The 14,497-nt window shown below is 36.5% G+C and overlaps 1 pseudogene; it reads right to left on the bottom strand.

Moving 5' to 3' along the window:
* Positions 1-12,667: 12,667 nt before the first annotated feature.
* Positions 12,668-14,281, bottom strand: LOC149012353 (F-box/FBD/LRR-repeat protein At1g13570-like; annotated as a pseudogene).
* Positions 14,282-14,497: the final 216 nt, after the last annotated feature.

Below are 14,497 nucleotides of genomic sequence, written 5' to 3'. Positions count from 1 at the left end.
ATAATTTTTTTTATTTATTATTTTTGAGATATCACACAAATTACTCCAAGGTTTGAATTATGGAATTCAAACTTTGAGAAACTTGGTCAACACCTTCAATGGGCCCCCAGGAGTTGGCTTGAGCCTAAGCAGTTTGAATCAATCCATTAAGCACTTCTTTGAATTTCTTTACCCTGACCTCTTGGAACCAGCCCAATTGGCACTTGAATTGGATCCTTTAACACTGCATCATGATTTTCATCAAACCTCAACCCATTCTGTGCGCAAACAAGTCCCCTATTGGCTAAATTACTCTCCTTGATTTGATTGGCCTCTACCACATTAGTTAGAACTATTATCAAACCTCCCTCCATGAGTCCATGCCCAAGGAATCCTCTAGGTGGGGCACATTTGAGGACTTTGTAAAAACATCCACAAATCTTAAGGTTCAAGCCAGGAGATCCTTCCTCCCGTGAAATTGGAAGGAAGTTGTCCCTCCCTTGTGAGTTATCCCTATCAATTTCAAAATTCCTATAAATTTTGAAATTTGGAAGTCTAAGGCTCCTCCTGTGCAATCGGTTGGGAGTGGGCCCTTTCCTGTGAATTATCCCTATTAATTTCAAAATTTCTAGAGTTTTCAAACCTTGCTCCCCGCCTCCTCCTGAGCTTGCCGGAGATCCCACCCCCTAGAGGCTGCAAAGTTTGTCCATCCCCATGATTTTCACAACCAACAAGGGTTAAAGCTTAGCTTCACCCCCTTGCCTTCTTTATTAATCTTAAACCTATCATTGTCCTTCACCCAACGAGAGAGGTGCATATCCACTCTCCACAATCATAACTCTTGGGTTTTACACTAGTTCTAGGCTTGATCTAATGAATTCTAGGGTTTGAACACCTTAATTTTTTAACTGGGGATTTAGATAGGATTTAATGTAGTTGGTTTTTTTTTGGTGGGGGGGGGGGGGGGGAGAGGGGGCGATTATTTAGTGTAGTTGTGTCTTCTTCATTCCCACATTTGAGCTCAAATTAATTAGATGGAGGTGGTTGATTGGCCAATCAAGCATTTAATTGGAAAGAAATGCATCATCCCCCCTAACTGTCACATTCCACTGTTAGTGCCCATTTACCTGAATATCCGAAGGTGTGATCCACCACCCCAAATATCAGATCTCAGACAATCACCAACCATTTCATACAATAGTCCAATAATGAGCAATAATAAATCAATGTATTACTATTAATAAATAATAAAATCAAACATTAAGAATCTCAAAAGGATCTCAAAACAAAATCAGAGTGCAGAAGTGATGTCAAATAATTAGAGTGTAGAAGTAATATTAAATCTAACGTATACAACTAAAAAGGAATATCGTAAAGGTCAAACTATCCTAAGTGTTACATTAGGAATGTATCATTAAGTAAAATATAATTTCTAAATTCAAAAATCTCTGTATAGTGAATAGTATAGATCAGCTCATGAGTCGAGCTAATTCTGATACGCGGACTCAAGACACGAAAATTCTTCACTGTGAATGTCATAGTCACCAAAACATTGTACACCGTACGAATCGATCTTCGGTGTCTTGTATTCTTGGATTTCGATAATATATGTATCTGTTACAAAGTCTAAAACAATATTGTCCCTGAAGGGTGAGCTCAAAAGAACTAAATGAGTAGTTCACAAACAAATAACAATCACAATCCAAATTAATACATTACATGATGCAATATGATATGAAACAAAATGTAAGAATGCAACTATACTCTAACGGATGCTAATCTCTAATAGTAAAAACACATTAAGATGGAACACTAGCTTCCTCTAGGAAGATATCATCACTTTGATCTCTCACGGATTGGTTACCAGTATTGAGATCTTAGGTAAGGGGTCAAGGCATCCCTCTTGGACTATCACCATGGTTGGGGTTTATGTCACTGCTCTCTCACCACCATTGGTATAAGTATTGATGCATGTCAAGGTTATACCTAGCCTAGTGCAATTAAACTACTTAGTCATATCAACCTGGGTTTAGATACTTCCCCTCATGCATCTCACAATCTTGGTTCAGTATCATTCCCTACTAGAGTTATCATATCTTATAGTACCAACCAGCTCGGACTACATTGACTCTTAACCCTATTGGTCATCCACATATAATGGACGAGAAGCTCTTATGTCCTCTTGTAGGTTGGCCACAGGTCTTGAGCGCCTATGAGCCTAAGTCTATTATATACAACTCTACAAATGAATGGCCCCCACAATGTGGTTGTGTCCTCTCATGGGTTAGCTACCGGTCTTGAGCGCCCATCACCCCCACACTACTACCATGGGTCACTCGACGTCAATACCCACGCCAATAGGGTGTGATATGATGGGGTTTCTAGCCAAACTTAACTAGACTTATTAGTTATGACATTCAGTGATCGTGAAAAGCGCCAAGGGGCATCATAGGATTGTGTCCTAAACCAACTCCACTAATGTCCCAAGACAGAAATACCCTAATGGTATCCCTCAATTCACAATCACAACTTACATTTGCATTACAAGGTGGATTCAACCACATCCTCAAGTCATAAGTCATTCCAAGTCCAAACAATCATATGTTGATCATATATCAATAACATCATTAATCATCTATATTTTGAAATTTCAGAGTTATAATAATCATTCCTAAACCCTAAAACAACAATGTGCAATCATATAATCAAGTTTCATAGCAATCAAGAATGTAACGATGGTTATATGCAAGTGAACGTCCTCACCTTACTATTGATTTCCAACCTTGTAAATTAGGTCAAAGAGTATGTTTATAGTTTCCAAAAAGTCCTTTTAGAAAGCAAAATGGCGATCAGAAATCTTGACGGACACTTTCCACACCTTCCTCACCTTGAAGAGGGTTCTCTTGAGGAGCTTTAACGTTCTCTGACGACTTTAGAACATAATGACACGTTTTAGAACAAAAAATCATTAAATAAGGCTTAAAAAACATCAATTTCCCAAATACCCTTTTTCCCTTAAACTGAGTGGGTCACCTGGGTTGGTTGCCTAGGGTGTCACACCCCACCCAGCCGGATCCGGTCATACCCGAATGCCCGTGGGGGTGATACACCGCAAGATCTAGGTTCAGTGACAAATCCATACAAAACATGATATAGCATAATTAAATGGACAAGAATAAATCAAGTTCAAGTAATAAATTATCAAAATCGAAATAATGGTTACAGTCATCCATTACTTCAAAATAAAAGGTATAACATCAGAGTTTTGAAAAGAAAGAGAGTAGTTTTATTCGCAGCGGAAAAATAAACTAAACTTGTTCTCTAATGGAATCCAATCCAAAAGAACAGTCTTGATACTGGCATGAAGCTCCATGTGTGTCCACTTCTTCTTCGATCACTTCTTCAAGAAGACATATTGGTAACGCATCCTCCATTTGGAAGAAGTCCTCTTAACCTGCAATATAATCTAATAGAAAAAGACATATAAAAGGAATGAGTTCAACAGAACTCAGTGAGGTCAACTCAACATCATATCACACATTCATTCTCAAGATTCCACACCACACATATAACATAAATATCAATAATGTAATTAATGACAATGATATGATATGTGAATGATTATGTTCCTAACTCTATCATGAAGTCTCTATGGTAGACACGCATTAAGTCACACACCAGTCTTCTTTGGGCGGTCTCATCACTCTTCCCTCACGGCTCTGATGCACGTCTGTTGGGTTCTCCGCGGTTGTTGTGTAAAGTCCTGTCAAGCCATGGTTGGGGATTAGGTCACCACTCTCTCACATCACCATTGGTATAAGATCTGGCGCGTGTCAAGGATAATCTTAGGCCCAATGCAAAGTCATATGGTCTCGTACTACATATGGTCCGGATATTTCCCCTCATGCCTAGTGCTCTGTTGGTTCAATACCTTCCCACCTATGAATGGAATCCTCAATGGAGGCATCTGTTGGACCCCATTCATTAACCCAGTGGTCATCCACATATAATGGACAGGATGATCTCCATGTCCTCTCACGGGTCATTTCACCGGTCTTGAGTGTCCATGAGCCCTTATCTATTATATGCAACCCTACCTCTCTATGATGATAGTGGGCCTGCTTGACATACGGGACCCGACCACTAACATCACGGGTTAACCGGCTTCAATACCCCCGCCGAAAGGGTAGTAGTACTCATGAGGTCACCTAACCAAACACTTCTAGACATGCCCTAAATATGTAAATTAGTAATCGGGAAAGAGCCAAGGGCACCATAGGAATGCGTCCCATACCGCCTCCTTTGGTATCCTATGGCAGAAATGCCCAAAGGGCATTCCCCATTCCCAACCACAATATAAGCAATCATATAATATCATTAGGGCAATGGGTGAACCCATAACCCTAGTAGAAAATACAAGGTAGAAGAAATAATAATATTTCTCCTCTTATACAATCACATTCCATTTCATAACAACAATAATAGATTTCAAAGCAAGGAGCAACATCAGAAGTAATAATAAACATAAATCATAGCAATTCATATTTAACAAAAGACATAAAATAACCACAAGATAATACTAAAGCAATACAAGATATCAATAATGAAAAGTAACTGACATCATTACACATGTAATATAAAGTTAAGTATATTCCTCACCTTTTACTTTATTCTTCCTCCAATGATCAATAATTCCTTCTCACAAATTAGTAACTAAAGATATATTAACCTATTCATGTAAAAGAAATAATTATCACAAATTAGAGCCAATTTGGGTTTCAAATGATATCTTAAAATCTTCCCACAAAAACCCAAATCTGAAAACTAGGTTAAAAAGGGGTAGTTCTCAACCTCACTAATGAATGGTCTTTAATTCGCCACCAACTCGAAGTTTATAATGAAGCAAAACTTTGGAAAAATCTAATTGGAAACAAAAGGATCCTACGGGTACCTTCAATTTTATTAAATTTGACCCATCTCAAAAAGCCCCAAATTTGACTCTCATAAATCACCCGTGGGTGACCCGGAGAGTCAAATTCTAAAATCTTTTGCAAGAGGATAAAACATTATTCCCAAACTCAAGGGAAACATTAATATAAGAAAATATAAGCATCTAGGGTACCTATCATTATTCCCTTTCACAGATCCCTCAATAGAAGAGAAAAGATATCACTCCCACAAACTAGGAAGGGACATTAATACAATAAATGAAAGCAACCAAGATACCTAACAACCTTCCCTTTCAAGATTCCTCAAAAGGAAAGGAGAGAAAATACTCACAAAATTGTGAGTAAGAGAAGCATTAAAGAAAATTAACCTTTCGTAATGATTTTGCGAAGATTCGGATCACAGACACCTTCGAAAGAATGGAAATCGCTCCTCTCTTTCGTTTCTCCTTTTCTCCAAAGCCTCTGCCTCTTTCTAGCCTCCAAAAATGCGTTTACGGATGAGATAAAACATAAATAGGGTTTTAAAAATCCGAATTTCCAATTTTGCCCCTAAATAGAAAATAGGGTGGGGGTTGGTTCACCTAAACGGCTCAAACTTCTGGCTCATGGTTGGACCCCCAAACAAACTCCGATTTTGATGATCTTTGGCTCGTTGGAAAGGTCTTTCGACGATCTTCGATTTGGTACATTATTTGTGTCAATCGGATTCTCCATCACTGATCTACAGATATTCCAAAATTACCCTTTTTACACTATTGAGACTAATCTTCTCTCTTCACTTAAACTCTAAGAGAGTTTTTGAGTCATTATAAGGGTCATCTACCAACATTTGTTCAATTTCCAAACCTTCGGGCTCGAATTGAATGGTCCACAATTGTCACCGAATCAAGGCCCAGGTTCTCGGTCTTAAAACCAAGGGTTAAAGGGGTAGAAATCTGGGGGATTTCACATAGGGCGGCCAGAGCACGCAACCCACCCCTGGTGCTATTGTTCTAGGAGTGAATTGAGGCCCTAAGTGCCTTAGCTCAGTCTTGGGTCTTATTCTATGCTATAAAAGGGTTTTACTTGATTTTTCGAGACCTCTACACATGTCAACACTGTACTCTTGATCCATCTACCAAGTCTATCAATGTCCGAGTTAAATCTTCTTCTATATTCTAATAGAACTCCCAACTTGGCATCATCTCCATCTACTTCCATTGGTTCAAAGTATAATCCAATTGTCTCAACTTGGATAGCCATAGTTGCCTTCTACCCGCACTCCGGATTTTTTTGACCTATAATATGGATTTCCATATTAGGGTTTTGGGGGATTTTACACTGACAGATCGCAGATACTGACTCTTGCATGCCCACTGTTTGGGCTTTAACTCAATCAATACTAATCCAAATGATCCAATTCCTTTTGAATTGGTTTCTAGACTTAAATCGGTTCGTTTAGAAAGAGAATTTGAGTGCCAATTCTGACCCTAACCCCTTTGAATGGGGATGTGAACTCAGTGGTACTGCAATTGACATATTATTTCTAACTTCCCACTATTTCCTCTCTTTTTTTATGTTTTAGTTCTATATCCAACTAACTTTCCTATTCCTTTTCTTATTTATTCTGTAACACTATATCTAACCAATATCCCTATTTCTTTCCTTTTTTTTAGGTGATTTCTCTCGCGATTCTATCCCAATCTTACCAATTCTATTCCAATGATTCAAGACTCAAAAGTTAATGTGTTAAATGTAATTAAAAAGATAATCTAGATAGAATAATTTATAGATAGGAAGACATTTTATAGCAAAATCTTCAAGATTAATAAACAATCTTTACCAACTATATTCTAGTGATTTAGTCCTCAAAAGTCAACATGCCAAATGTGGTTAGGGAATAATATATACATGAAATAATTTATGGAAACAATTTAAATTATGAATGAATTTTGTAATAGAATCTTCAAAGTGAATGGATAATCATTCCAGTTACGTCCGAATGATGTAGGCCTCAGAAGGTAATGTGTTAAATATGACCAGGTAGGAGAATTTAAATGGAAGAATTTATAAGAAATAATTCAAATTTATCACATATTTGTATTAAATTAGGATATGCATCAAATTTACCAAAATTATTGTCAAAAAATAACCAAAATTGGGGGCGAAATTTACCAAATGGGGGGCGAAATATCGGCGATATTTCGCTGGGCACCGAACCTGGCAAGATGAACGAACTTTCGTTCATTGATTATGATCAACTCCAATATGATAAATGCATCACCAATTTCACAATCGTACTATGATTTGTGACAATATTGAAGATCTTTAATTAGCCAAAACTTAAAATTCACAATTAATAACCAAAGCCCAAGCTACCCTTATGCTTTGGGTATAGGTATTACACAACAAAATTTTCAATCTACTATTAACTTTGATGTCAAAAACTAAGAAAAAACTTTAGGCCAATAGTAATCACCGGGTTAGGGACGGGCTGAAAAGGGTTAGGCAAGACAAACTATAATTTCAGTCCCGCCCTTGGCCTAGAATATTTTGGCCATGACTTGCTCTTAGAGTTCAAATTTTGAGCTTGGGCCTTGTTCGGACTCAGGGCGTACCAAGGCAGGCCATAGGGCCAAACTTGTACACGTATAAACTCTATATAATAGCCTTATGCATGTCCCTCATTGAAAAGTAACAGTCATCTGGAAATTAACCCTTGTAATACGAAACGCTCATTAGAGCAACCTCTTTAAATGGTCCACTGGTAGTGGAAAGAAATCATGTTTGTCAGTCAAATGTGAAGGCAAACAGTTGCAGAGGGGCACTAGAGGGTCCAGCCCCTAAGTTATAAATTTAGAGTTAAAGCAACAGGTATGTCTATCGATCTGATTGAGTTTACATGGAGATAATATTAAAAAAATAGGCCTCCAAACATCATAGAGGAGGTGCTTTCGTTTGTTTATAAAGGATGAGAGATCATACTTTAAGCATCTATATATATATGAAAAAACCAAGCTTATCACTTTGACTTACAAAGCATGTGTTGGGTTTGGGTGTCTGGGTCCATGTAATTATAGTTTTACTTGTATTTGTAATTGAAACATGATTTAGGTCAATTACTAGTACGGGGTAAAATTGTAATTATATTGGTATTAGGGTTTTAGGTTTCCCTATAAATAGTCTCTGTGGGATAATCTATAGACATCAATCGCTACAGGGGATTGTGGAACCCATCCCGGAGATAGGGGTTGGGCAAAGAAGCAAAGGGTAACACTTTGGGGGTCTGAGAGTGGTGTGAGGTTTTCTAAAATAGTGAAACTTCTTTTCCCTCTTGTATGCTTTGTTTATGGTTCTTCTCTGTTCGTAGTTAAGCATCTACTATCCCTAACAGCATGTCTAGGGGAAAGGTAACCCACTTATATCTCCATTTATTAGATAAAATGCATGTTCTCAAAGCAAACCTTTGTTTGTTGTCACAAGGGTATCTCTGCACAGCTCTTGGACTGTGATATCTAGCTTTTTTCAAGTCCATTGACTGTAATGTTTTCCACTCTTTTAACTGCATCTATTGGATTTAAAAAAAAGTGATGTATCACGGACCGAGAGCCATCCAAGTTGATTTACTTGGAGAACATGCATCTTATCAAAAAGTGGAGATAAATGGGTTACTTTTCCCTGAACATGCATCGGCAGATTGGAGGATGTCTCCAAGAAGAGGATCACAACACGCGTAAGAGGTATTTCCAAAGTGTTCTTAGTTTACATATTGCTTTTTGATATGAAATCCTTAAAGACCTTTGTTGTGTATGAGACCCATGAGTTAAAGATAGTAATTACGTCATTCATGACCTTGATCATAGGTGGTGAATTGGCAATGAATATCAATTAAAATTGATATTAAAGCCTTAAAGACCTTGGTCATGGGTGATGAGGTGGGCTCGTTTATTGGATGAGATTTACTAACATTCAATAATAGGCAACCATTGACCCAAAATCCCTATTGTCACCTTCGTAATCCTTGGTTAAGACCATTGAATGGACTAACTCCAATTCATAGTCATCAAGAGAATGTGGGAATTGATTCATAGTCATCAGGAGAATGTGGGAATTGATTCTCTACTTAGCGAGGAAGATCTGGTCAAGGTGATTTATTCTACATTAGTGGACAAGAGAAATGGTAATCGATTCTCCATTAGTATGGCATTGATTATCCTCTTTGTAAGGGAGGTGGGTTAATACAATTTAATGTCCCAATTCATTACCATAATGAACGCAAGAAGTGTAAGTTGTGGTCTTGGGCTTGTATAAACCCAATCCAATCCAATACTTGCATACTATGTGGTCTATACAACACAATACACACTTTCTTTCTTGTTTACTTCCTCGCAAAGTTCTTTTTTTTTTCTTGAGTTTATCTTAGTATTGTGTTGTAACTTTTAGCTCCTTGGAGAAACTAGAAGAACTATCTCGTCTTCTAGTTAGAGATTGTTTTATCTTGAAGGTGGTGGTGCAGAAGAATCGTTGGTAGTAATATAAATCAATTACCTTAAAAACAACACCCAAGGTGGAACTCAACCTTGTCTGTTTCTCAAGCCTTATATGGATCTTACACGAGTTTCCTTAAGTATCTTCAATGTACCCAGGTCCAGGTGATGCTGTTCTTCAGTGGGAAATACCGTTTTGGTGAATATGGAAATCTTGCAATGATTTTGTTTTTAATCATATTCAAATTTGTTTCTCTTCTCTCTATTTCAGGTTTTTCACTGTGTTACATTGAAGAAGTTAGGATTGTTCTTCCTAGCAACGAGAACTCTCTTACAATCCCAGCTGCTATATCTTCAATCAACTCTCCTTTGCTAGCTGAACATTTTTATTATTCATACTGATAGTGTGTGACAGAACAACCACTTGAATGGAGGGCATGACATTGTAGTTCATGGTCATGAAGATGTTTTCATTGTAGCAAACTGCAAGCTGGGCTGTAGCGTTTCCCCACCAGCTATGGAGCCAGAAGCTATAAGGGATGCTTTTCTCTTCGCTAGGAATTCACACTTGCAAAATATTCTCATAAAACAAAAAATTGCAGTGCAGTTTGGCTCAACCAGATCATAGACATACCTGTCGATCGTTTCAACCCATAAGATAACTTGAATCATCCACGCTAATTTGCAAAATAGACAAAATCAATGTCACGAAGATGACAGATACCCAAACGACCTTCATCCTTTGGCAAACAAATCCCACTTTAACTTACCGTATTTTTTTTTTATTAACCTTTTTCAATATTATTAGTCTATATAAAAATTTTCATCCGAGTCTCTACTTGTTTGATAATATTTCCTGGCCACCAATAGATAGAGAAAGAATGATGGTATGCTTGATACATAGATTGAACAAGCTCTATTCTACCAGCCTTACGAAGGTATTTTCCTTTCCACCCTGGAAGACGAAATTTAATCTTGTCAAGAACAGGCAGCAGCCTTCCTTTAGTAACACCCCCCTCGAAAACATCCACCCAAGATTACTGGCTTGGAATTGCAATATAGGAATACCGAAAATTTCTGTCACCTTGTGTTTTCGATATATGTAAGTCATTTTCCCTAAATACAACTTGCTCTTCTCAAACATTATTTGCTGCCTACAAAATTCTTGATACATTTCAAAGAAAGAGCTTAAGATATCTAACAAATTTAATAGAAGCATTGCCAAAAATAAAGATGTTATTTGCATATAACAAGTGAGATGGAACCTCCACATTCCTGCGCCTTGGTAGTGCTTTTCATTTCCCTGCACTCACCAATCCTCTCAATCCCTTATACATGCATGGCCTCTTCTGCAACAATAAATAAAAGAGGACAGATAGGGTCCCCTTGTCTCAGCTCCCTTTCCATTCCGAAAAAAACCCTATAAGACTATTTAAAAATTTAACGGATGAGAAGAATAACCTCGACGAATGAGAAACCCACGGTCAACTCATTTTTTCCATCTCCCTTGACCATCCACAATTTCTTCATCTCCCAATCATAAATCCTCACAAAGTTTGGGAGACTTGCGTCATTATAGTGTTTTCAAGCTTAGGACGTGGAGGTAATATTGAAAATGAATAAAGAAAAAACTAAGGTTAATGGTGTTTGTATTAGGGGTATGTTGATAAATTGTATAACTCAAGAAGTGATACTGAAAATTTTCCCCTTTTTTTTTGTCTTTTTCTTTAAGGAGGGTGGGGGGAGGGGTTCTTCTAATGTTTTTTAAATGTTTGTTAGTAGTTTCCATCCTTTGTCTTGCACACCTCTGAAAAAGTATTTACATTTTCTTCATTGTGGTTTTGCCTTGGTTTTTTGGAAAGCCTCCCTTTTAGGTAGGTGTGTAAACATACTGGATTTGGATCGGATAGTGGTAATACCATATCCGCACATTTTATATTCAAACGGATTCGGATAATATCCTATCGGTTTTCGGACGGATTTAGTTAGATTCAGATGATAATCGGATAATTATTTTCTTAAGTAGATTCTTCTAAATGAGCATAAATACAGATTGAATATAAGTTTTCGACTACCTGTTTACATCTTTATCATTTTATTTGTGAGGGCTAGGTTTGAAATTTAAAAATTTAACAACTTTGGTAGTTATTTTAGTAGAAAATCTAAAAAAATAGTCACATATCACAAGAAATTTTTTTATAAAATAATAATAAAAATCTAAATGAGTAACTTAATCAGATAATTTTATCGTACGGATAATAATCGGTAAGAAAGGGGCATACCATATCCGCATCTTATTAGTAACCATCACATATGAAAATTGTGTGATTACCTGGTCCTATGGATTGATTCATCTTGGAAAATGAACATATTATTGATACGAACCCATATCTTGAGCTCAGAGAAAAGAAGAAATTCAGAGGGAGAGAGCAGCAGGTTAGAAGAAACAGAAGATTGGGGAAGAAGACGAACACAGATGTGAGAGAGAGATAGTTAGGAATTAGAAAACCATTCTTCATTACTCTCAATTGCCTTCCTCTTACATTTTTATAGACCAAAACAGCAACACTACTACCCTATACTTATGACTATTCTGACCCTAACAATTCCCAAAATGGCATTACAATTAACCCACCGATAAACCATTCTCCCTTATTGCCCCTATTTATAAAACTGAACCATAACAATTATCATAATTATGTGAATCGAGGGTTCTTGTATCATATATATATCTAGCTAGGATTAATTGAATCCATAGGTTCAACCTCAAACCATGGAATCCGAATAGTTTCAATTTTTATGCAAAATTATTTGTTAATTCAACGTGGTTCTTGACTCTGATACAAATCATTTACCAAGAGTAGTAACCATACGAATATTAAATCCAATCTATATTCCTTTTGGGACAGATTTGGTGAGCAGGGTGAATATTTTCAATTGTGAGTAATTAGATACCAATTAGACCGAGAAGCAAAATAATAATAATAAAAATAACAACACGAAGAAATTAATAATTTGAAATTCCAATAAAGATGTTTAGAGATTCCATCGTAATTAAATTAAAGCTAAAATACTTCTTGTGCCCATCAGAATAACCTCAAGCTCAATTGTCTTTAAATTCGTTTTTTTTCTTTCCTGTAATATGACCATGGTAGAATGGTAGGTTGTTTCTATACCTGTTGATAGCTATCCTCTGCACCTCATTTTTCAAGTGTAACTAAGCCAATGTTGCTCAACATGATTAATTTGTACATCCATGGACACTTTAGGTAATTACAACAATTCTTCCAAAATTGGTGAACATTCCACACGCTGGCCTTTTGCATCAATTTCTCCAAGGCAATAAATAGTCATACACTCAGGAACCGGAGTATTAGCTAGTAAGAATTTAAAGAATCCGAATTGAGGTCTTATACGATAATCATAGTGAATAGTCACATTTTGAAGATGGTACAGTGGGCAGTACTCTAGGTCATCATCTTGTGCTTCCCAAAATTCTATAGCAATGCATATGTAGCGAACTGCCTATAAACAGTAGATAATATCCAATAAGTTTCAAAATATCATCAAAACTGAATACAAATAGTGTCACATAATCCCAGTAGCATCTTATAAAATCTTTATAATCCATGATAGATAGAAATTAGGAAAGAATGAAGATTACTAATTCTTACATAATGGTTAACCAAAAAACAATATTTCATGATACTTAATTGGAGAAAATGAAAACAAAGAACTAGAAAATGGATATGAAACACCACAGGGTAACTATCTATGTTTGATGTTCTTGTTTTAAAATCATTCGTTTGCTGATCTAAAGATTGAATATTTAGGTATAAAATCTTACGTAGATTTTGAGTTCTTTTAGGTTCGGGGCATTTCTGAGCAAGCAAAGCCCCACTAAAACCATATGAAAGTCACAAAAGCAGATTTCTAGATCCAATTTCTTTAGGTAATAAAAAGTATTTGGAAGCCTCATTGGTATCAGATCTATAGCCAAGTACTGCAACAAAAATAGAGGGAATATGCATTTGAGAGAGTATTAATGAATAGAAGGAATGAATGCCCCAAATAATATTCATGATGAAGAAAATTTCCTCCCACAGTAAGATTTTTAACAGCAACAAGACTTCCAATTCAAAGACATTCTCCAAACGAGTGGTTGTGTCACGCTCATGATTGCGAAGCACACCTCGGAAACTAAAACATTGAAACTGAAGAGACACATGCTAAAAGTGGGGTGTTCCTGAAGCATATATTTTGCATAACCATGCAACAACCTGAAACTACTAACTCTTGCAGCTTAGGAGCAAAGATTATTAGGTCTTTGCAACCTGTAAACCCTTGTATCTTCAATCTCTCAAGTAATGGGAACCTAGAAATCAAATTCTCAAATGTGATGCCAACACAATCAACTTTATAAAGGAAAAGGGTTTAGAGAGACTTCAAGCTTGCAAACAGTAGTGGACGTGTAAGTGTGCAATAAGTGAGTTCCAAATGAGTTAGATGTTCACATGAATAGATATATGATGGTAACTCATAATACTTAGACTGGGGCTGTAGACACAGTATTAGTTTCTTTATATGATTCCTTGATAGGCATTGTAGCCACTTATCTATCTTTGAGGCATTTGGAACCCACAGATGAAAATTTTCAAACTTGCAAATTGGACCATCATGAAGAGACAAAAGTGCATCAATTAACCTTTCAAGCTTATCACCTTGATTAATCAAAGCATGTCTGAGGGAAAAATCGAATACAAGTTTTGAAAGAGTGATCCATTTTCTCGATAAGATACATGTTCTCACAGCTTCCTTTATAGACAAATGGGAAAGGATCTTATCTATGATGTTTGGAGGCATGTCACTGATTCTATCTCCATTTAAACTCGGACCTCTTTTCATCTTTGAAAGGGTTGACATTGACAAGCTTTGCTCTTATTTGCTTCTGACATCCAAAATAGAATTGCTCTTATTTGCTTTTGACATCCAAAATAGACTCCATTAGTAGATCAAAGTTACACAATATTTTACAAAGAAAAAAAAAATTTCAACCAAAATAAGAAAGAATACAGAAAAATGTAAATATCTAATCCAAAATAA

Source organism: Hakea prostrata, chromosome 6 (assembly GCF_041222555.1).
Source record: "Hakea prostrata isolate BN-2017 chromosome 6, UWA_Hpros_2, whole genome shotgun sequence".
Taxonomy (NCBI): Eukaryota; Viridiplantae; Streptophyta; class Magnoliopsida; order Proteales; family Proteaceae; genus Hakea; species Hakea prostrata.
The sequence above is the reverse complement of the archived record's forward strand: the minus strand, read 5'-3'. Positions and strand labels throughout refer to the sequence as shown.